Source organism: Thunnus albacares, chromosome 4 (genome assembly GCF_914725855.1).
Source record: "Thunnus albacares chromosome 4, fThuAlb1.1, whole genome shotgun sequence".
NCBI classification, from domain to species: Eukaryota; Metazoa; Chordata; class Actinopteri; order Scombriformes; family Scombridae; genus Thunnus; species Thunnus albacares.
In genome coordinates, this window is record NC_058109.1 from 19,533,097 (window position 1) to 19,557,037 (window position 23,941).

Sequence of the window (23,941 nt, forward strand, 5' to 3'; positions counted from 1 at the left end):
TGATTTAATTAATATTTTTAAGTTTTTAAAAAAAATGTATTTTATTATACAAAGTATACACACTGAAATAATTAATTCAGTTGTGATTGTTTTTGTCTTTGTGTTATTGTAGATTAACTCTTGTTTTGTTTAGTTTTGTATTTGTTTACATAAAAAGTACATTTGTTTGGCACTCCTGTTGTGTAAAGCACTTTGTAGAAACTTGTTTTGTGTCTAGAGCTTTATGAATAAACATGAACCTGAACTTAAATTTTTGAAATGAATGGGACTTCTTTTTAATAGTTGTGTATAATGTTTTTATTATTTAAAGCATTGTGACACATGATTCATGTTATCTTCTGACCTAACTTAATTTTCTATCCATTCAGTAAAATTCAACAAAGGCATTACACCGTTCTAAAAAAAAATGTAAACAGTGTAAACATTGTAAGAAAGCAAAATGAAAATAAAGATGCAAGAAAAACAACACTTGAAATTCAAAATGGCTTTAGAGAGCTGTACACTGTATCTCCCTGGTGAGATGCAGCTCGCTCCTCTAAGGTGCAGTTTTCGGTATTTATTCTGTGAAAAGAAAGAAACAGACATGACTTAATTCTTCTCAGTGAACCTTTCTCATTTATTGAGATTTAAAAGTTGCAAGTGCTGAATATCTGTAACAACTTATAGAATTCACACATTTTCATGACTGCTCCTGAAATAGAAATTATACTTGTTCTAGTTTAGCAACTTTTAAGCACTGGGGCCACCAACTGGCTCATATTATATTTGTTAAATGTTCTTTACAATCATCTATCCCTGTAAAACAACCTTCATGTCATCTGTTATGTAAACCTAAAATAATAACCTAAATAAAGCTTTTACATGTATCCATTCATTGGCATTTTAATAAAATCCATAACCATTGCAACAGTCACTTTTAGGTGTTTGATATGAAAAGTTAATTATATATATTATATATATTAACATCGGAATCCATTTATAATCTTCTAGGTAACTCTCAAAAAAATGAAATCCCCATTGGTAAAAGTGATAATAATTCTTCAATCTCAGGTTTACCAAATAAACAGTACATGCAGTATTTTCTAGGTATTTATTAATTTAATTTGACCATAGTGGTCATGCTTAAGTAATCCATTAAAACTATTCCCCAACATTTTAGAACCTTATACTTCATTCAAGTTAAGAGAAAGAGAAAATCAGCTCACCAATATTGCATTTATAGATGACCATACTGTAGGTTTCATCATAACCAGCCTGCAAGTTCTTAATTGAAATGATAAAGAAGAGGGAGAGAGAGAGTAACCTCATGTAAGACATGACTAAGACAAGTCATGAAGGAAAACCTCTTAGCAGAAACAGAAGTTTTCAAATCCCCATCCACTGTTGAGACTTACCATATAATCCCTGTAATCTGAAACAGAAACCAAAACACTCCTTAGTACACTTTAACAAACAGGTGCAAATAAAATACACATGTATAACACTGATCAATTGCATTGACATGATCATTACAGCGAATGCAAATGAGTTTTCGGTATTTATTCTGTGAAAAGAAAGAAACAGACATGACTTAATTCTTCTCAGTGAACCTTTCTCATTTATTGAGATTTAAAAGTTGCAAATGTTGAATATCTGTCATGCCACAATAACAACTTATAGAATTCACACATTTTCATGACTGCTCCTGAAATGTTAATTATACTTGTTTTAATTCTAGCAAATTTTAAGCACTTGGGCCACCAAGTGGCTCATATTATATTTGTTAAATGTTCTTTACAATCATCTATCTCTGCACAACAACCTTCATGTCATCTGTTATGTAAACCTAAAATAATAACCTAAATAAAGCTTTTACATGTATCCATTCATTGGCATTTTAATAAAATCCATAACCATTGCAACAGTCACTTTTAAGTGTTTGATATGAAAAGTTAATTATATATTGCTTCCATGACCAATCTATTAACATTAGAATCCATTTATAATCTTCTAGGTAACTCTCAAAAAATGAAATCCCCATTGGTAAAAGTAACAATAATTCTTCAATCTCAGGTTTACCAAATAAACAGTACATGCAGTATTTTCAAGGTATTTCTTAATTTAATTTGACCATAGTGGTCATGCTTAAGTAATCCATTAAAACTATTCCCCAACATTTTAGAACCTTATACTTCATTCAAGTTAAGAGAAAAAGAAAATCAGCTCACCAATATTGCATTTATAGATGACGATACTGTAGGTTTCATCATAACCAGCCTGCAAGTTCTTAATTGAAATGATAAAGGAGAGGGAGAGAGAGAGTAACCTCATGTAAGACACCATGGTCATGAAGGAAAACCTCTTGGAAGAAAAAGAAGTTTTCAAATCCCCATCCACTGTTGAGATTTACCATATAATCCCTGTAATCTGAAACAGAAACCAAAGCACTCCTTAGTACACTTTAACAAACAGGTGCAAATAAAATATACAGGTATAACACTGATCAATTGCATTGACATGATCATTACAGCGAATGCAAAAGAGGAAGAAATACTTTGATTTACCAGTGATGATGGCTTTTGGTCTAAATGAAAATAATAGAAAAAGTTTTTTGTTAGAGTCATTACGGAGAAAAACAGTTATATAAACGAAGAATGTAAAATCCAAATAAATATAGTTTGTGTTATTGTGTTGGTTTTCCCAAACATCTCTGAAAACCTGAACAGCTATCAGTATTTCATTCATCACATCCTGACTTAATTATAAATCATCTGATGATTTATCAGCTGACTAGTAATATCCAGTCTCATTCATACAAGTCTACAGGACATCCTTTCAATCCTGACAGCTCAGACATCTGTTTACTACAACGTATGTTTTCAATGTGCTGGGGGTGTTAGTTTTACCAGTATAACCATCACTGCTAGTCTGATTAACTGAGAGCCCAATCGGTTTTGTTATAAGAGGTACATAATCCTCTCAATGAATGTCTGAAACTATGAATTTAAAACTGGGCAACAATGATAAAGAAGATGACACCAACTTGGTTTAACCTGGGAATGTTTAAGAGACAAAGTTTCTTACCTCTTGAAAGCACATTTTTCTAGAAAAAGCAAAAAAAATCATCAAAATCTGATTATTGAAATATATGTTATCAGTTTATCTATAATTCTGTCATCCTGTTTTTCCATATTTTAATGTTATTATCTTGATCTATTCTCCACACAAAACATCTGTTGCGTGTCTGTCCGTCCTGGAGGAGGAATCCCTCCTCTGTTGCTCTTTCTGAGGTTTCTTCAGTTTTTTCCCCATTAAAGGGTCTTTTGGGGGTTTGTGTTTTTCTTTATCTGAATCGAAGGTCTGAGGAAAGAAGATGTTGTATTGCTGTACAAATTGTAAAAGCCCCCTGAGGCTAATTTGTCATTTGTGACATTGGGCTGTATGAATGAAAATGGACTTGCTTAACTTGACATTGTGAAACTCTAATAATCTCTAATAAAATGCAAATGTTGAATACAAGTCACTTCTTTATGTTTTACTAACAAGAACTAAACTTCCTTTAGAGGAAATGTGAAGCCACTTCAAAGATTTCCTACAACTGCATCACATCTTGAACAGATTTGTTCAAATCACTGAAATAAACTTTGTTGGGGTAAAAATTTTAAAGTCTTACCAATTCTGCTTTGATTGTAGAGAAGTGCAAATCCCAGCAAGATGACACCTACAGTTACTCCAAAACCAGCAAACTTCCATATCAACGTTTCTTTTTGGAACAACAAAGACCACAAACAAGTGTCATTGCAACTAAAAGAATATAATGTGAATAAAGTTGTAAACATGATGAATCATTTCGATTCAGGTTAAGGATATATTAACCATCGTAATTATGAAATACAGCTTGTTTCACTGTGACACTGCAGACCAATAGCCTCCATAATACTTAAACCCAGCAGAAAACAGAAACGTACAGTAGTGTCAAGGCCAAAGTCGGGTTAGCCCGTTGTTGTGCAAGTGTGAAAGTTTTTTTAGCCTGGGGCTAAAAATGCTCTAAGAATTATTTTAGCTGTGGGCTAAGTGCAGTGTGAAAAGCCCTTCAAACTAATTCTCAAGATAAATTATGAAATGTTCAGACTGAAGGCACAGGCCCACTGATTTGATTCACATAATTTCTTCTCTGACTAACCAATGAATATAAGGCATCCTTGCCAGTATGCAAGTAATTTTTTAATATATTTAATATAATGGTTTTTTTTGTTGTTTTTTTTTTTCATTTTATTCACATTTTGCACAAAGAACATGACATGACTGAAACACAGTATGTGTGAGCTACTGTTTGTATAGCTTTGGCTGTTACTAAATGTTTTAATTGCGTACAAGAAAAATCAAGGCCGTACAGACAGTCCTTTTTAAAGAAGAACCAAACTGTCAGTAACCACTGATTTAATAAGAAAGTTCTGTAATCAAAGCAATATTTTTTTAGTTGCAGGAAACTTAATTTGTGCCCAAAATCAACAAACTACAGAGCTACTGAATCTCAGGTGAGGTTTGAAGATGACTTAGTTGAAGAGAGCAGCACTTTACCTACAGGTTTTTATAATGTGTCAATTTTAGATATTAATTTTAGGCTCCATTTTTATTAATAAAATTAAATAGTAAATATTTGTTTAGAAAATATGATAGACGTCCTGTTTTAGGTGAGTCATATTAGCAAATACATGTGTGTATGTTTGCATATGAAAGAAGTGCACATAGGAAAAAAGTTTATTTTGGCTATTGGACAAAAAATGTTCACCAAAATTAAAACCAAATCTACGCCTCTGAGGAAAATACTTAAAAAATACTTTAATTAAACTATGTTAACAATTTCTTATTCTTATTACGATGGTGTAAGAAATTAAAATCTTATTGCTCACCTGAAACTGGTTTCAGTGGGAATACAATGAACAATGACTTACTAATGTTTATAACTGCAAACAAGATGACTTTTTAGCATCAGAGAATCCTGCTGTTTCTGATTTGTAATTAAGGAAACCAATTGTGAATTTCCCAGTAAAAACTAAGTAGCTACTTGCTGTTGTTTTGTAGGCTGATGCTTTAGTGGACATTCAGACCAAAAACATTCCTGTGTTAAACCAAAGCAGGGCAAAAATAATAATGAAGTAATCAGGAATTACTTAGTAACTACTTAGTATGATATATCGCTATATATTACCAAATATACAGTAATATCGTAACTTCCAGTCTGCTCTCTTGAACGATTTTATCCACCAGAGGCCTGGCTGCTTTTTGGACACTTTTTAAATGTGTTTTTGTATTTATGTATTTATGAATAAATAGTCAGACACGTTAAAAACATTCACAGCAATGCGTCTTAGCATTTTTGGGGCTTATCATAGTTTCAACAGCAGTTGTCACACTACCTTTTGTACTGAGATTAATCAGTAACTGTTTCTTGAAAATAACAATAACACAGATATTAAAAATGACACATATTTCAACATTTTCAAAAAGGTCAGAGAAAGTAATTGTCACCTGATGTTGTTTTCAAAACAGTCTGACCTGGTGAATAAAAATAAATAATAATTTAAATACAGTATTTTCAATACGAAATATATACATTTTGTGTTTAAATCATCCATTAAGACATATGCCTGTAATTTCATTACCTGATGCTAGTTTTACAGGAGTTACAGAAGTGGAAGCACTGTTAACATTCAGACCTGAAGAATAATGATAGAAAGACCTTTCAAAACTTGATCACATTTCAGATTCATAGCATACTCCTGGTGATTTTAAAAGAAAATAAATCAAATATAATCTGTCACATCAATCCATATTTGTGCTATTTGTAACATTCAAATTGCTAAAATTAATATTTATGTATCATCTGAGTTCAATGTGTGATATGTAATACAAAGACAGTGTAATTTGATCTATCATTACCTAGAAAACATTTTCTCAAACAAAAAGAATACCTTTATCATCTCCGCCCACAGGTGACTTTGTAATGGAAATGGAGGTTGTTAAATCAGTTTTTCTGTTGTTGTTTTCTGCCGCACCTACAAAGAAATCACAAGTGAAACTTTACATCACACTGTTGTTATTATGTGCTGATACTTTATCACTTTATTAGATATAATAATATCAGGTGATGGGAATAATATTCATTCACTTTGTATGGTGATGGAGGTTGTGTCACTGTGTGGAGATGGAGAATTTATATCTCCAATCTTTACAGTGTAAAAACATTTTACTTCAACCTCAGCAGGTGATCTCCGATGTGCCATCTGCAGCAGTTCAATCCCTGTCAGTGTCTGCAGACAAGGGAGGACTCTGACAGTTCCTCCACTTAAAGTGTAGAAATAACACTGAGACACAGACACTGATGCTGGACTCTGACAGTTCAGTGTGACTGAGTCTGTCTCTGTGATCACCGGTGGATTCACTGTCAGTTTAGGTGGGACAGATGCTGAAAATTTAAGCATTCAATAACTGAAAATTGCATTTATTTGAAAACATTTCTAATAATACATTTATAATGGAAGAGGATGCACTGAGCCTGAGCTCATTACATGAATTATGTTTTTAAAAAGATTAAATCTGATGCACATATAATATCTTCTCACACTTCCTGTAAAGACCCAACCCCCCAAATTGAGAGCCACTTTGTTGTTTGTAATGACAATATAACATGATATAAAAATATCTAAGTATAAGTCCACAGCATTAATGTTCACTCACATTTTATAGCAACGGAGGACGTGTCACTGTGGGGAGATGTAGACTTTGTCTCTCCACGTGTTACAGTGTAAAAACATTTCACTTTAATCTCAGCAGGTGATCTCTGATGTGCCATCTGCAGCAGTTCAGTCCCTGTCAGTGTCTTCACACAAGAGGGGACTCTGACAGTTCCTGTACTTAAAGTGTAGAAATAACACTGAGACACAGACACTGATGGTGGAGTCTGACAGTTCAGTGTGACTGAGTCTGTCTCTGTGATCCCCGGTGGATTCACTGTCAGTTTAGGTGGAAGAAGTGCTGAAAATGTTGAAGTAAACACATTTTAATTTAATTAAGTAATTGCATTTTTCAAGTGTCATGATCACAGGTTGTCATCTGTGTTTTGTTTGCCAACCTCAAGAAGGTTGATCTCACACAGCCTGATATCTAAGCAGGTCTTATTTTGTTGACCCATCCATCCCACCCTCCTTCTCACTATGTGGACTTTGTTGCTCTATAATAACATTACCATATTTCTTCCTTTGCTTCTGTGATAATTACTATGGCCTTTAGATACTTTGTTAATTGATATGGCGTTTTGGGGAACTTGCTTAAAAGACAGATTTTGTTGTTTTTCTTGGGAGGATGGTCTTATTTGTTTAAATGAACTGAAACCAACACCAAGCTTAAGTGCACAATTGACAGAACGAGGAGGACGCCGGTTCAGCTCCAACCAACCAGGTGAGTGAACAATACTGTCAGGGACGAGTAGAGCACATGCTCAAAGTGTGTCAAGCTCACCAGGGTTCATGTAAGGCCTGCATGCTAGCAGCTGGTACAGACATGAAGTTCAGTGGTAATTAAATCTTCTGGACCTGACAGCAAATCATTTACCAGAAGCCTACTACCTGCACTGTGACACTTGCAATAAAGAAACACCTCCATTGCATATATCGAATAGTAAATCCATGTAAACATTTAAAAAAAAAATATTTAAAAAAAACTAATGCCACTTGACCCCACTGTTGAATGCTGCAGTGTTTCTGCTGATACTGCATTAACTAAATAGCATAGCAGTATAATTACTCACTTTGTATGGTGATGGAGGTTGTGTCACTGTGTGGAGATGGAGAATTTATATCTCCAGTCTTTACAGTGTAATAACATTTCACTTTAATCTCAGCAGGTGATCTCTGATGCGCCATCTGCAGCAGTTCAGTCCCTGTCAGTGTCTTCACACAAGGGAGGACTCTGTCGGTTCCTCCACTTAAAGTGTAGAAATAACACTGAAACACAGACACTGATGCTGGAGTCTGACAGTTCAGTGTGACTGAGTCTGTCTCTGTGATCAGCGGTGGATTCACTGTTAGTTTAGGTGGAAGATGAGCTGAAAATGTAAAGGTAAACATATGTTTATCAAATACGTAATAGTTGCATTAATTTGTGTAAAAAAAACCTCAAATTAATTAAAGCTGCAAGCAGCGTTGAACGGGCCTTCGTGCCCTTGCGCACGTTTGGCCGCGGCACAGTCGAAGGGCTTCTATCACGGGCATGTAGATGTCTTCAGACCCGGGCTGTTTTCAGACAGTGCAAGAAGGAGATAAACATCACTTCCTTTGTCCACTGTTTTGCCCGCTGCTGGGGCTCCTTTGCTGCATTTTTGTAGGGGGCGCTATTCAGCCAGTTTGCATCATTCATGGAATATTGTCATGTGGACGTGTTCAGACCGGGACTCTTATCAAACACGCAAAGTTTGGGGCAGACTGGAGCATTTAGACTAAAGTTACAACAATTTCCTCTGTCATGGCGAAACATCAAAACTCAACGCCACGCCACGGCCACACGCTCCAACAATAGCTAAATTATAGCATATTACGCACATTACCGCCACCCTGTGGTCCGGACTGTGGACCAAATATTAAATCCTACACATCAATCCTGTCTGTCTAATAAACTCAAAAAAAACCCAAAACTGCTACTCCACCCACTTGGCAGGTTCATTAAAGTTTTAATGCTGAGATCCAGAACTCTAGTCTTCCTGAGTTCTTCCATCATATATTGTCTTTTTTGATCATACTTAGTACAATCTATGCTTGCATGTGTAATAGTTGCATCAGCAAAGTGGGAAAAAATATGTGCATATATCGGCAATCGCCAAAAATGAAAGTCAAAAAGTAATCATGTTAAAAAACCGTGATGTCAATATTGAGCAAAAATAATTGTGATTATGCTTTTTGCCATAATCAAGCACCCCTAAAGAGAGCATAAGTTTTGATTGTTTCAGTTTTCAGTGTGCCCCTAAATTTCTGTGTGCTCCTAATTTTTTATATTTAGGAACACATGTACTCCTCGACAAAAAAGTAAGCATCGAACACTGCTGTCAGATGTGTAGAGACAATAAGTAACTGCAGCTGGACACAGAAAAATACTCATATATTTGAATGGAGAGTGTGAGCGAACCGCTAGGTGCTCGGGCCCTAATAAAGGAAATCCATTGATACAGGTTTCAAAGTGGTCAGACTTATAGTTTAGACATCAGAGCCATTTGTTTGATACAAAGTCCATGCCTAGAGATTGCCTCCCCATTGGTTTACATTGTAGGGTGTGATGTGGCACTACAACTTATTACAAAGTTTTTAACAACTTTTGTTCAGCACAGTGTCATAAGTCATTCAAGTTTGAAGCCAATACCATTAACGCCCCAGGAGGAGATAGGGTTTCTTGGGGGTCCAAAATTGGCGCAAAGTCGTACTTTGATGCGCATATTGCGGACTTCCTGTTGGATTTAGGTCAGGGATGTCAGCATATGATTTGTAGGTCTTGATGAGATGAATAATTGAGTTTTGGTTCGATCTCTCTACGACATTCCTACGGGCCGTGGCAGCCATATTAGATACATAGGTGGCGCTATAGATCACATTTAGGCACTTTGGGGGATAATTTTTACATTTTATCAAATTTTTCACCAGACCTGATGTGCGTGCCAAATTTAGTGAGTTTTTGAGCATGTGTAGGGGGTCAAATTAAGGGTTGAAGTGGTGGATTAATAAAGAAAGAATGAGAAGAAGAAGAAAGAAACAAACAAACGAAATACAATAGGGTCTTCGCCCCTTTGAGGCTCAGGCCCTAATAAGAAGAAGAAAGAAACAAACATACGAAATACAATAGGGTCTTCGCTCCTTTGGTGCTCAGGCCCTAATAAACTTCCCATACAGTGACAACAGTACAGCAGGACATGAAAGACAATAGTTCATAGACTGACCTTGTGCTTGGATTTCATGAAAACAATCTGTTGGAAAAACAATGTGTGAACAAGGTAAATAAATGCAATAATAACACATTAAGAACTTCAACAAGATGTAGACGGATTAAAACTTTACCTAATGTGTAATTCTATCAATCAGAGGTAGGCATGCTGTGGTATATTAACATGCTGATACATATTAATATACATACGATGCATATTGATTTCATGATTGGGTTATGCTTTAGATTAATCGATTCCCAATTTACAGTGTAATTGTTTGTGCTGATGGTGTACCAGCACAGTATATATTGATGAAGGTACAAGAGAACAAGATGTGAAGTTAACAATTAAAGGTGGTAACAATCTGGGAATTTAAAAAGAATTTATAACGTAGGTAGTTTTTAAACTGACAGGTATCTATTTTAATATTACGAGGTATGTATGATCTTCTTCTCTTCTTCTCACCTAGTTAGGACCAAAAATTACACTGTAAATTGGGAATAATTACACCGTACGCTGTGGGCTGTAATCTAAAGAATTAACCAGTGTTTGCAAGGTGAACCTGCATTGGTTTGTATATTAATGATGAATCAATAGAGGGTTTAACTTACGCATGAAGATGACAAACAACAGGCATCCTGCCATGATGAAGCTGAAGATTAAGACTGACCAGGACTCTTTTAAAGACTACACTTGTGTCTATGGTTAGACTTTCACATACTGAAATGTCATTTTGCAGAACTCGCTCTCCGGAAAACCACAGCGGGCATCAAAGGTGAATCACACCATTAAACAGGCCATGGAAATACACACACCAAACATCCTTTTCAAAGAACTAACTACGTGTTTTATTTAATTAATCTACCACATCGGTGGCTAACCTCATTTCTTTTGCTTTCTGGTTGTTTGTCACAGAGTGACTTTTAAACAGAGATGGGCAGAACTACTGATGAGCAGCGTCTCAGTTTCACTTCTCTTTGGTGTTTGTGTGTGTGTGTGTGTGTTTAAAATGTATTTTCTTATTATACAAGGTATACTGTATACAAGGAAATAACTTCACTAAACAGCTGTGATTGTTTTTATCTCTTTGTGTTACTGTAGGTTAAATCTTGTTTTGTTGGTTTTTACTGTTTTCTGTGTATGTGTGTTGTATTTGTTTACATAAAAAGTACATTTGTTTATCACTCCTCTTGTGTAAAGCACTTTGTAGAAACTTGTTTTGTGTCTAGAGCTTTATGAATAAACATGAACCTGAACTTCAACTTTTGAAATAAATGGGACTTCTTTTTAATAGTTGTGTATAATGTTTTTATTATTTAAAGCAATTTTCTATCCATTCAGTAAAATTCAACAAAGGCATTACACCGTTCTAAAAAAAAATGTAAACAGTGTAAACATTGTAAGAAAGCAAAATGAAAATAAAGATGCAAGAAAAACAACACTTGAAATTCAAAATGGCTTTAGAGAGCTGTACACTGTATCGCCCTGGTGAGATGCAGCTCACTCCTCTAAGGTTCAGTTTTTGGTATTTATTCTGTGAAAAGAAAGAAACAGATGTGACTTAATTCTTCTCAGTGAACTTTGATTATTTATTGAGATTTAAAAGTTGCAGATGTTGAATATCTGTCATGCCACAATAACAACACATATTCACACATTTTCATGACTGCTCCTGAAATGGAAATTATACTTGTTTTAATTCTAGCAAATTTTAAGCACTGGGGCCACCAAGTGGCTAATATTATATTTGTTCAATGTTCTTTACAATCATCTATCTCTGTACAACAACCTTCATGTCATCTGTTATGTAAACCTAAAATAATAACCTAAATAAAGCTTTTACATGTATCCATTCATTGGCATTTTAATAAAATCCATAACCATTGCAACAGTCACTTTTAAGTGTTTGATATGAAAAGTTAATTATATATTGCTTCCATGACCAATCTATTAACATTAGAATCCATTTATAATCTTCTAGGTAACTCTCAAAAAAATGAAATCCCCATTGGTAAAAGTAACAATAATTCTTCAATCTCAGGTTTACCAAATAAACAGTACATGCAGTATTTTCCAGGTATTTCTTAATTTAATTTGACCATAGTGGTCATGCTTAAGTAATCCATTAAAACTATTCCCCAACATTTTAGAACCTTATACTTCATTCAAGTTAAGAGAAAGAGAAAATCAGCTCACCAATATTGCATTTATAGATGACGATACTGTAGGTTTCATCATAACCAGCCTGCAAGTTCTTAATTGAAATGATAAAGGAGAGGGAGAGAGAGAGTAACCTCATGTAAGACACCATGGTCATGAAGGAAAACCTCTTAGCAGAAACAGAAGTTTTCAAATCCCCATCCACTGTTGAGACTTACCATATAATCCCTGTAATCTGAAACAGAAACCAAAGCACTCCTTAGTACACTTTAACAAACAGGTGCAAGTAAAATATACAGGTATAACACTGATCAATTGCATTGACATGATCATTACAGCGAATGCAAAAGAGGAAGAAATACTTTGATTTACCAGTGATGATGGCTTTTGGTCTAAATGAAAATAATAGAAAAAGTTTTTTGTTAGTGTCATTACAGAGAAAAACAGTTATATAAACGAAGAATGTAAAATCCAAATAAATATAGTTTGTGTTATTGTGTTGGTTTTCCCAAACATCTCTGAATACCTGAACAGCTATCAGTATTTCATTCATCACATCCTGACTTAATTATAAATCATCTGATGATTTATCAGCTGACTAGTAATATCCAGTCTCATTCATACAAGTCTACAGGACATCCTTTCAATCCTGACAGTTCAGACATCTGTTTACTACAACGTATGTTTTCAATGTGCTGGGGGTGTTAGTTTTACCAGCATAACCATCACTGCTAGTCTGATTAACTGAGAGCCCGGTCGGTTTTGTTATAAGAGGTACATAATCCTCTCAATGAATGTCTGAAACTATGAATTTAAAACTGGGCAACAATGATAAAGAAGATGACACCAACTTGGTTTAACCTGGGAATGTTTAAGAGACAAAGTTTCTTACCTCTTGAAAGCACATTTTTCTAGAAAAAGCAAAAAAAATCATCAAAATCTGATCATTGAAATATATGTTATCAGTTTATCTATAATTCTGTCATCCTGTTTTTCCATATTTTAATGTTATTATCTTGGTCTATTCTCCACACAAAACATCTGTTGCATGTCTGTCTGTCCTGGAGGAGGAATCCCTCCTCTGTTGCTCTTTCTGAGGTTTCTTCAGTTTTTTCCCCATTAAAGGGTCTTTTGGGGGTTTGTGTTTTTCTGTATCTGAATCGAAGGTCTGAGGAAAGAAGATGTTGTATTGCTGTACAAATTGTAAAAGCCCCCTGAGGCTAATTTGTCATTTGTGATATTGGGCTGTATGATTGAAAATGGAGTTGCTTAACTTGACATTGTGAAACTGTAATAATCTCTAATAAAATGCAAATGTTGAATACAAGTCACTTCTTTATGTTTTACTAACAAGAACTAAACTTCTTTAAAGGAAATGTGAAGCCACTTCAAAGATTTCCTACAACTGCCGTCAGGTTTTACAATAAGAATAAAGCACATATGTATTCCAGCTTATCCCATGTACCTTGTTTTTTTCAACTGTGATTGGAATGACTATGACTATTCAAGCCAATATTTTTATTTCAGTATTATTAGAAAAACTGGTTAAATGAGACGAGGAAAAGATAATGTGATTTAAATCAGCAAGTTCTAACTTGAGCAACACTGAATGACATATCTCCAAGCTAAAAAACCTCACATCACATCTTGAACAGATTTGTTCAAATCACTGAAATAAACTCTGTTAGGTTAAAAATTTTAAAGTCTTACCAATTCTGCTTTGATTGTGGAGAAGTGCAAATCCCAGCAAGATGACACCTACAGTTACTCCAAAACCAGCAAACTTCCATATCAACGTTTCTTTTTGGAACAACAAAGACCACAAACAAGTGTCATTGCAACTAAAAGAATATAATGTGAATAAAGTTGTAAACATGATGAATCATTTCGATTCAGGTTAAGGATATATTAACCATTGTAATTATGAAATACAGCTTATTTCACTGTGACACTGCAGACCAATAGCCTCCATAATACTTAAACCCAGCAGAAAACAGAAACGTACAGTAGTGTCAAGGCCAAAGTCGGGTTAGCCCGTTGTTGTGCAAGTGTGAAAGTTTTTTTAGCCTGGGGCTAAAAATGCTCTAAGAATTATTTTAGCTGTGGGCTAAGTGCAGTGTGAAAAGCCCTTCAAACTAATTCTCAAGATAAATTATGAAATGTTCAGACTGAAGGCACAGGCCCACTGATTTGATTCACATAATTCTTCTCTGACTAACCAATGAATATCAGGCATCCTTGCCAGTATGCAAGTAATTTTTTAATATATAATGTTTTTTTTGTTTTTGTTTTTTTCATTTTATTCACATTTTGCACAAAGAACATGACATGACTGAAACACAGTATGTGTGAGCTACTGTTTGTATAGCTTTGGCTGTTGCTAAATGTTTTAATTGCATACAAGAAAAATCATGGCCGTACGGACAGTCCTTTTTAAAGAAGAACCAAACTGTCAGTAACCACTGATTTAATAAGAAAGTTCTGTAATCAAAGCAATATTTTTTTAGTTGCAGGAAACTTAATTTGTGCCCAAAATCAACAAACTACAGAGCTACTGAATCTCAGGTGAGGTTTGAAGATGACTTAGTTGAAGAGAGCAGCACATTACCTACAGGTTTTTATAGTGAGTCAATTTTAAATATTAATTTTAGTCTCCATTTTTATTAATAAAATTAAATAGTAAATATTTGTTTAGAATCAGAGAAAAAAATATGATAGATGTCCTGTTTTAGGCGAGTTATATTAGCAAATACGTGGTCAATATAGAAAAGTTTTTGTGTGTATGTTTGCATATGACAGAAGTGCACATAAGAAAAAAGTTTATTTTGGCTATTGGACAAAAAATGTTCACCAAAATTAAAACCAAACCTACTCCTTTGAGGAAAATACTTAAAAAATACTTTAATTTAACTATGTTAACAATTTCTTATTCTTATTACGATGGTGTAAGAAATTAAAATCTTATTGATCACCTGAAACTGTTTTCAGTGGGAATACAATGAACAAGAACAGATGGACATAAAAGTACATAGTTGAAGGCATTTAAAGACTTACACAGTAAGGCATTTTAGCATTTTTTTGCAGTAATTAAAAAGTAAGTCTACCTGTTATTTCATCATTAGATGCTTGATTCGTAAGAGCTGCGTCAGGAGAGGTCATAGTTATACCAGTAAACGTTCCTTGAACACACAAAAACATCAAAATTAAAAATGACAAAAATCACAATATGTTCTGAGAAGTCAACATGGATCATTAAGAACCTGAGTAATTGTGCCACCTGAGGTCGTTTTCACAGGTGAGAGGGATGTAGAGGTTGAACTACCAGTGTTAGTCAGCTTACCAACAGTCTGACCTGGTAATTAAGAAAAGTACATGTGAAAATATTCAACAACATATTGAAATCTGTTACTGTACATCAGTGTAAGTTGTAGTTTATGTAATGTCATATGCTTTCCATTAACACTAATTTACTATTACTGAAGGCCAAATGTATTTTAGATGATTGTGAACTTTAAAGTGATCTTAACATCGAGTGTTTGAAGTAAACTAACGTAGTGAAGTATAATCAATCATTTTGTCTGGCAGGAATGTAGGATGTACTGTTGTGTAAAGTCAGACTCTTGAGTTCAATATGTGTATTTACAGTAATACAGCACAATTCAAAAAATGAAAATGTCCAAATCTACATCATTTAAAATATTGACTTCTGCGTGAGTAACATTTTTTTCTTGTCACTATAATCTTGAAGGAATGTCCACTGCATACTCAGTATTGATGACAGTCAGTTACAGTTTGACAGCACTATTTCATAGTAATTATTTATTGTAAAATGCTGCAATGATTAAAACTATTAAAAATAACAAATATAGTGATAGAGTGATTTGTGATATTGCAGCTGACCTACCTGTGGTCATAGTAAGTGTTGGCGTTGTCTGCGTCTTGCTTGACTCTTGTCTAGAGTCAAGTTGTCTGATTTTATTGTCCACAATATCTACAATAAAAGAGGAAAGGAAGGTAGATTTAGCCCTGTCAGTCTCATGTGTGGACAACTGTGTGAAACAGCGTAATTATTTGTGTACTTGAGCTGTTATTTTCACAGAACTAGAACTAGTTTGTTTGTTTGGGTTTTTTTTACAATTGTGATGTAAAAAATGATGAATTGTGATGTGTATGCATTGATATGTATGTTTTTGACTTTTAAATGGATGTGTTGTAGCAGTGTAGCATGTATTCATGTCATCTCTGACTTACCAGTCAAGCTGATTCCGTCACTACGAGGAGACAAAGAGTTGAGTTCACTTCCCAAGGTGTAATCACAGCTGGCATCCTTTCTCAGAACAGAACGTAGATGTTTCAACAAATCATCTATTGAGACAGTAAACTGGCAGAACTTCCGGTTTGTTGAGGTTGTTTCCCTCCGGATGGTTGTCGTGTTTACTGGATGACTTGCTTCTCCAAAGTACAGGTTACATCTCGTATCATGATTAGCAGATCCAGGCAGCGAGCAAATGAAGAGAACAGAGTCACCATCAACATGCTGGTAACTCATCTGTGGTTTCTGACCTATCAGAAAGATTAATAAAATAATTAAAAGTCAAAGCTATAATGTGCCACTTTGCAATCAAGTACACAGTAAGCTGTACATGTATTTATAGATGTCCTACACTCATACAATACAACACTTATAATGCTTAACAACTAGCTAAAATAATAATTCAGTGTATCTGATATTTGTAATATATAATACAAAGTGTAATCAATTTTGTCATTACTCAAAATCAAATTTACACCTGAAATATAACACCAAGCCACATATCCTGTGCTGACACTATCAAGATATAATAATATCAGTAGATAAGAAGTAACAGTCACTCACTCTGTATGGTGATGGAGGATGAGTCACTGTGTGGAGACTGAGAATATGTGTCTCCCAACTTTCCAGCGTAAAAACATTTCACTTCAACCTCAGCAGGTGAACTCTGATGTGCCATCTTCAGCAGTTCAGTCCCTGTCAGTGTCTGCAGACAAGACAGGACACTGATAGTTCCTCCACTTCCTCCACTCCAAGTGTAGAAATAACACTGAGACACAAGCACTGATGGTGGACTCTGACAGTGCAGTGTGACTGAGTCTGTCTCTGTGATCAGCGGTGGATTCACTGTCAGTTTAGGACGAAAAGATGCTGAAATTTTAAGCATATGTTGGATTAAATAACTAAAAATCACATTTATTTAAAATGCAATTTTTTATTTCTAAATTTATGAATACTCACGTTGAATGCTGATAGAGGACACATCACTGTCTGGAGATGGATAAGCCATAAGGTAAAAACATGTCACTTTAACCTCAGCGGGTGGACTTTGATTTGTTATCTCAAGCAGCTCAGTCCCTGTCAGAGTCTTCAGACAAGAGAAACTTTTGGCAGGTTTTCCATTTGTGCGGAAAAAACACTCAGTCACAGACACTGATGCTGGAGCCTGACAGTTCAGTGTGACTGAGTCTGTCTCTTTGATCACCGGTGGATTCACTGTTAGTTTAGGTGGAAGAGATGCTGAAAATTTAGAGGAAGAAATATGTTATCACATCAAATACTGAATTGTTGCATTAATGTGGTGAAATTCCTAATGAGAAATTGTGATTTAATGTACTGTATAGGAAGTAGAGAAAATGTACTCTGCGTCCATGTACACAAATTATCAAATCAAATTAACTGCAGACTGTAATAAACTGTTCAAGTTGTGATGACAGTGCAGCTGTTTATGAACTAATGTCAAACTCAGGACTGACCTTGTGCTTTCATCTCATGAAAGGAATCTGTTGGAGAAACAACATGTTAACAAGAAAAACAGACAAAATAATAACTAATCAATAACTTATAATTAAAATTCCTGACTTCTTCAGACTGATGGAAAAGTATAATAAAACATGCTGATAACAATACAAACATTACATGTTAATCACTTGCTTGTGAATTAAATGTACATGAGTGTGTTTTTGCCAACATTAACTTTGAAAGAGCTTTACAAGATAAACCTCTTGTATACTCACATATAAGGATGATGAACAGCAGGTGTCCAGCCATGATGAAGCAGAATAATGTGAACGTCCAGCAATACTTTAACGACTACACTTGTGTGTCTGACTACATGGACTTTGACAGACATGAATGTCATTTTACAGAAGTTGCTCTCAGGAAAACCACAGCAAGCATCAGAAGTGAATCACACTGACAGACAGGCCACAGAAACACAGACCAAATCATTTATACAGCCCTCAGTATGTGTGGTGCTGTATATTTAGATCAAATCTACCACAGTGCTGTTTAACTGGTAGAAGTAAAAGGTTGCTCATCATTTCTGTTGCTTTTCTAATTGTCTTCCTTATTGTTTGTTTCACTTGTTCTTTTTTGCTAAATTGGGTAGGACTGGTGATATAAATACATACTATACATCACATATATCAAAACCAGGTCTTTAAAAACTTCATATTTAATGGCCTTGTTTTTGTTGTTTTTGAAGTAACGTAATGATAAAAACACATCAACAACCAATCAACTTCAGTCTTAAACCAGCAATAATTAATAATCTGGCCACTGGGGGACAGCAGAAACACGTTGTGAATGCAACATTGACATATCATCACCTTTTACGTGAGTTAAACATCAGAGACGCTTTGACATAAGCAGGAACTGCTTGAACTTCAGGTAGTATGGTACTGGTGGACTTATGGTAGAAACAGAGTTGATTTTGGGATCCCTTCTACATCCTCAGCAGGTATCTCAGGGTGACCAATATTTCACCCCTAAACCAGTACGCCTCACCTGAGTGGGGCAGCAAAAGGCCAAACTAGCCTTCACCAGTAGAAGGGTTCCAACTGTTTCCTCTTTCTACGCCACAGCCACCTTGAGCAGATCTCAGCTGCTGCTCCTGTGTCCTTGATGGCTTTCTTCAGCTGTTTAAGTGACAGCCGTATTTTCTGGAGAAAGTAATGCACTGATGCTGCTGGAAAGCCTCTACATCCGACTTCAATCGGAAAGCGCTGCATGCCAGCCTTTTGCATGGGCTTCATCAATCATTTCCTGATACTTGGCTTTCTTGAGCTCATGGGAGATACCAAGACTGTCCTCTCATAGGACTGTGAGTACCACCAGGAAGATTGCCTTGGTGCTGGATAAGAGCACCATATCTGGGCGAAGCAATGTTGTGGCCACCTCTTCGGGGAAGACATGTTTCTTTTCAGGTCCACTTGCATCTCCCAGTCTGAAGCTTCATTAAGAATGGAGTGAGTGTGCTTGGTAGTTGTTCTGCTTGGCATTGACTCTCCTACTCTCAGGAGTCCAGATTAGTGCAAAGCAATAATCGCCTTTGAAGTTCTTCTCTACGTGTTACACGTGTTATGGGTGTATAAATAAGTAGAGTCTGTCTGTGCATTTGTGATGCACTTGTTTTTAGCTTAGTAGTCAACCCTAAACACTTTAACACTTTAATATCCTAAAATTAAAAGTGTAATAAAAACAAAAACAAAAACTGGATTTTTATACTTATATCCACTTTTATTCAAATACAAATATAAATAATTTTGCTGCCTCAACAAATACAGATACAAATGCAAATACTGGGCTCTCTGCACATCCCTATTACCTACATCAATTTCAAGATACAGTATAAAAGACACATTTACAAGTTCCTTAAAAATAGTTCTTTAGACTGTCTACTTTCTCTTTCTCTATACAGTATAGAAAGTTTGTCTTTCAATGTGCCTGTATGGTGCTGTACACCATATCCTTCAGGGCTGATGCAGCTGGCTCTTGAGAGATGGTGGAGTACGTATGGTATTTGTCCTGGGAGAAAAAAGAAACCAACTGTAAGGACTCTATAGCATGAACCCATACAGCAAACATATTCAATACTATGCCTCATCTCTGACTTACAGCCTCATTTTTAAGCTCCGACCCTTTTGGTTTTTCAGGACCTGCAAATAAGAAAGAACCACAGACTATTATTTTCTACTGTCTGTAAAAATAAAAGAGGTGAGATGTGTAGGTCCTCTATAAATAAAAAAGCTTATAGACCACCTGATCTATGTCAAGAATTTGACAATTGTTGCTTGCCTAAATTTATACACCTGTAATGAGTCTTCAGTGATTAAATACAATATCTGCCTGTATCAAAAACAAAGTAAAATGTTATGGAAAGTGCAAGTGTTAATACTAAAATGTATTGTTATGTTTGTTGTTTGTTGAAAAAAGGTGGGAAAGCAACACTGTTAATTAATGGTAGTCATACTACAGTGTATACCATCTGGTATATTTTTAAAAAGACACCTTGAAAAAAACTAATACAGTAAATATATTGGGAAAGTTATTTACTGTAAGTAATATATAGTAGAAACCTGTTCTCCGTCCTTTAAAAGACCATTATGCTACATTCAGGTTGGTGTAAAGAGAAAAGCAGCTCACCAGTAGGACAGTCAGCACCAGGTTCAGAGCTGATCATACTCTAGGCTTCAGCATTACCTGCAGGTAACTTGTTTGGTAAGAACAGAAGAAGTGAGAGACATTCATGAACACATTAAATCAACCTGAGGAGCCTTGCAATTATGTAAATGTTACATCTGAAATTACCTCTCTCTCACCACAGTCAATATTTCTCATGGACACCAAGTCATCTACAACAGAAGGCAAAACAAAGCTCAAAAAATATAAATACCTATAGTATCTATGAATATACAGTAATGTTGCCTGACTACTTAATATGTACATTACCAGTGAGTTTTTCATGTGTCCTGTACAGAAATAAAGGGGGAAACAAGTTTTAATAAAGAGTTTGTTCTCATCACATGAGAAAACAGAAATCACTACATTGTGGGACAATGAACAGAATATCCAGAGGAATATATTAATTTCCCAAAACACCTATGTGAATTATGTGGTCAGTAATTTAAAGCCGAGGGTTTGATGGGATTTAAGAAAGTGAATGAACTCTCTCTACTGATTCAACAACTAATGTCTTGGTTCCCTCGAGCAAGGCACTGTTCTAGTGGTTCTGCTCAGTGGCTGAATGAGAGGACAAGCTGCACTAGGAAGCTACAGTACATGAAGCTGAATGTCTGTATGAAAGTGGTAAAAAAAAAAAAGAAAATATTTAGTCACTCAGCTTTTTCTAAAAAGATTTTAAAAAAAAGATTTCTTACCTGTTGTACAAATCTTTTTCTATAAAAAAAACAAACAAATAATATCTCAAAAAGCAATCAATAATCAGGATCAGGAATCTTTAATGATCAGTCTTGTCAGATTGAGTTCCTTTTAGTAATTTCTATGAACTGTGATCAGTGGAAACAATATTTCCTGATTACTGCAGGCCAAGCCAGAATAAATGATAATAAATCTCTTAACGTAATGTTTGAAATTATGAAAGTTCTGTTTTTATTCTTATTAATAATTAGAGGCGACCTAGATGAGGGTGGTTTCAGATTTTTGAAATCTATTGAAAAAAAATGATTTTTTAATTTTTGTTTTTTGTGCCACTTGCACATCATAAACACAACATTGACATATCATCACCTTTTAAGATGATATGGCGAGATTGTTAGCAAATAATTAGTTACAGAGCAATGTCATTAGGGCCCAAGCATGAAAGTGCCAGGGGCCTAATGGCCCTGTATCTCCCTAAAAGTGCAAGGAACCTATTGTTTTTGTAGAGATTATTATTATTCTAGTATGCCATTGCATTTTTGAGGGGCTTTGGATGCACACATGCCAGTACTGGTGAAAATTGCAAAGTTCTGTAGTGACTGGACTCAGGTGTGGCCAGCAGGCTTCATAGTGCCCCCAAACAAAGGGACATGTTGCGATAAAGTTGCTTTGATGTTCATGAAGTTCAGTGGAATCATTGCTCTCATCATTCTTGCCATAACTGATTTTTTTTTCAAAATTTGCCCAGCAAAAAGTCAGCCATTTTGGATTTTATGTGTCAATTTTCATTTCAAACATGTTTGAGACCTATAGGATGCAGAAAAACTCCCCAAACTTTGCACCTATGTTTGAACTAGTAAATATTTCAATTTTTATCACAATTGGGCTTGGGCGTGGCATTTCGGCTCTATAGCGCCCCCTAATTACTTTTAGTATTTTTGAGGTGCTAGGGGTGCTCCAAAACTCATGAAACTTTGCACATGCATCAGAAGTTGCTTAACTTGATATCTGATATAGGTTTTGGGTTTGGGTGTGGTAAAATGGCTCGAGGGCGCCCCCTAGATAATTTCAAAGTCAAAGCCCCCACCTTTAAATTTTGATGTAGATGTACGAAATTTGGTAGGCAGATGTAACATCTCCAGACTTAAAAAAAAGCCTCTTGGAGCTATACGGTAAGTCCAATAAGAAGTCAGCCATTTTGAATCTAACCATTTACAGGCGTTGTACTTTGATGAACTCCATCTAGAGCTTTAACCCAAGTAACATCATATTTGGTAGGTTACGTCTAAAGACTTTTGCGGTGCTAAATTGCGAATCCAGGCCTGAACACATCTACAGGTCTGTGCAAAAGTTTTAGGCACCCTAAATGTTTAGATTCTTATCCATTATGCAATACCATCAGGAAGGTGTCTGATCGGTCCCAAATTTATTCATGACATGACAATGACCAATTCATCAAATGTATACACAATTTCTAAAAATCAATCTCCAGTGCCACATACTGGACACAGGAAATTATATTTTACCCATTCACACAGTGTCTGGTAATCATGACAATTCAGAGCCATGTCGACAATATTCCAATACTGATACTACGGCTAGTGCTCCCTCCAACGCACACAGCTTTGAGTTGTGTTTCTTGCCACCTAGTGAATTTAATTCATTGTATCTGAGCTCTGTTTTCTTTTGAGCTCTACCAACTGGGCAATATCTGGCTTTTTAGCTGTTAATTGCTTGACTATGTTCACCAGCTGGTCCCCAACAGTATCTGTCTGTCGTTTGGTGCTGAGCGAGTAGTGTCTAGTGTGTTTTTAGACTGTTTTTACTGAAAACAGCTGCTTATGAGAGCAGTGACAGTGAACTAAAACAGTAAAGCTGCTGGTCGTGCAGCTAAACAATCACCTAAAACTTTATAGTTCGGTAAATCCAGGGGGAGCTGCAGAGTTGTGATCATCTGTGGATTCACTGTAGAGGTCATGATTCTCTGAAAGTTCATCACTACAAGTGATGCCTCTCACATTTGATATTATATTATAGAAATATCAATTATAGCTGCTTTAAAAATACAATCAGGTTTGATTGGATACATTGGATATAGTTCTCACCAGTTCTTCTTTGGGTACAGAGAAGTGCAAATCCCAGCAAGATGACACCTACTGTTACTCCAAAACCAGCCACAACTACTACCAATTTCCATATCAATATCCACGTTTCTGTTTTGGAACAAGAGAGGCCACAAACAAGTGTCATTGCAACTAATAGGAATTTAACATAAATAAAGTTGTAAACATGATAAATCAGGTTAAGAATATCTTAACCATCATAATTATGCAATACAGGTTGCTTCACTGTAACACTGCAGAGCAACAGCCTCCATAATGCTTAAACCGAACAGAAAACAGAAATGTACAGTAGTGTCCACTGTAGATGAGTCGGTAGCAGTTTTTAAATTTAAAATATTAAATCTTAGGATTCAGTAGATTTAAAGGTATCAAGTTAGTTTCATTGTTAGGTGTGTTAAGTGCCCGACCTACTGTAAGGAATAAATAGACACATTAAAAACATTCACAGCAATGCATCTCAGCATTTTGGGGGCATATCATAAACATCTCAGCTGTAATATTGTCTCCTGATGCCAGATT

At 35.4% G+C, this 23,941-nt stretch overlaps 3 long non-coding RNA genes across 4 annotated transcripts; all 3 read right to left on the reverse strand.

Moving 5' to 3' along the window:
* Positions 1-495: 495 nt before the first annotated feature.
* On the reverse strand, positions 496-1,412 carry LOC122980408. Its single transcript, XR_006403040.1, has 3 exons — positions 1,395-1,412; positions 1,206-1,263; positions 496-561 (listed from the first exon to the last, which is right to left on the reverse strand). It is a non-coding gene; the product is annotated as an uncharacterized LOC122980408 (long non-coding RNA).
* A 795-nt stretch (positions 1,413-2,207) lies between these two features.
* LOC122981274 lies at positions 2,208-13,018 on the reverse strand. Of its 2 annotated transcripts, XR_006403203.1 has the most exons (8): positions 12,999-13,018; positions 12,479-12,498; positions 12,325-12,341; positions 12,143-12,200; positions 3,064-3,082; positions 2,544-2,563; positions 2,390-2,406; positions 2,208-2,265 (listed from the first exon to the last, which is right to left on the reverse strand). It is a non-coding gene; the product is annotated as an uncharacterized LOC122981274 (long non-coding RNA). The 2 variants fall into 2 exon arrangements; XR_006403204.1 differs by lacking the exons at positions 12,143-12,200; positions 12,325-12,341; positions 12,479-12,498; positions 12,999-13,018 and adding an exon at positions 3,653-3,738.
* Positions 13,019-13,842: 824 nt separating this feature from the next.
* On the reverse strand, positions 13,843-16,062 carry LOC122980092. Its single transcript, XR_006402994.1, has 4 exons — positions 16,011-16,062; positions 15,384-15,458; positions 15,211-15,285; positions 13,843-13,906 (listed from the first exon to the last, which is right to left on the reverse strand). It is a non-coding gene; the product is annotated as an uncharacterized LOC122980092 (long non-coding RNA).
* Positions 16,063-23,941: the final 7,879 nt, after the last annotated feature.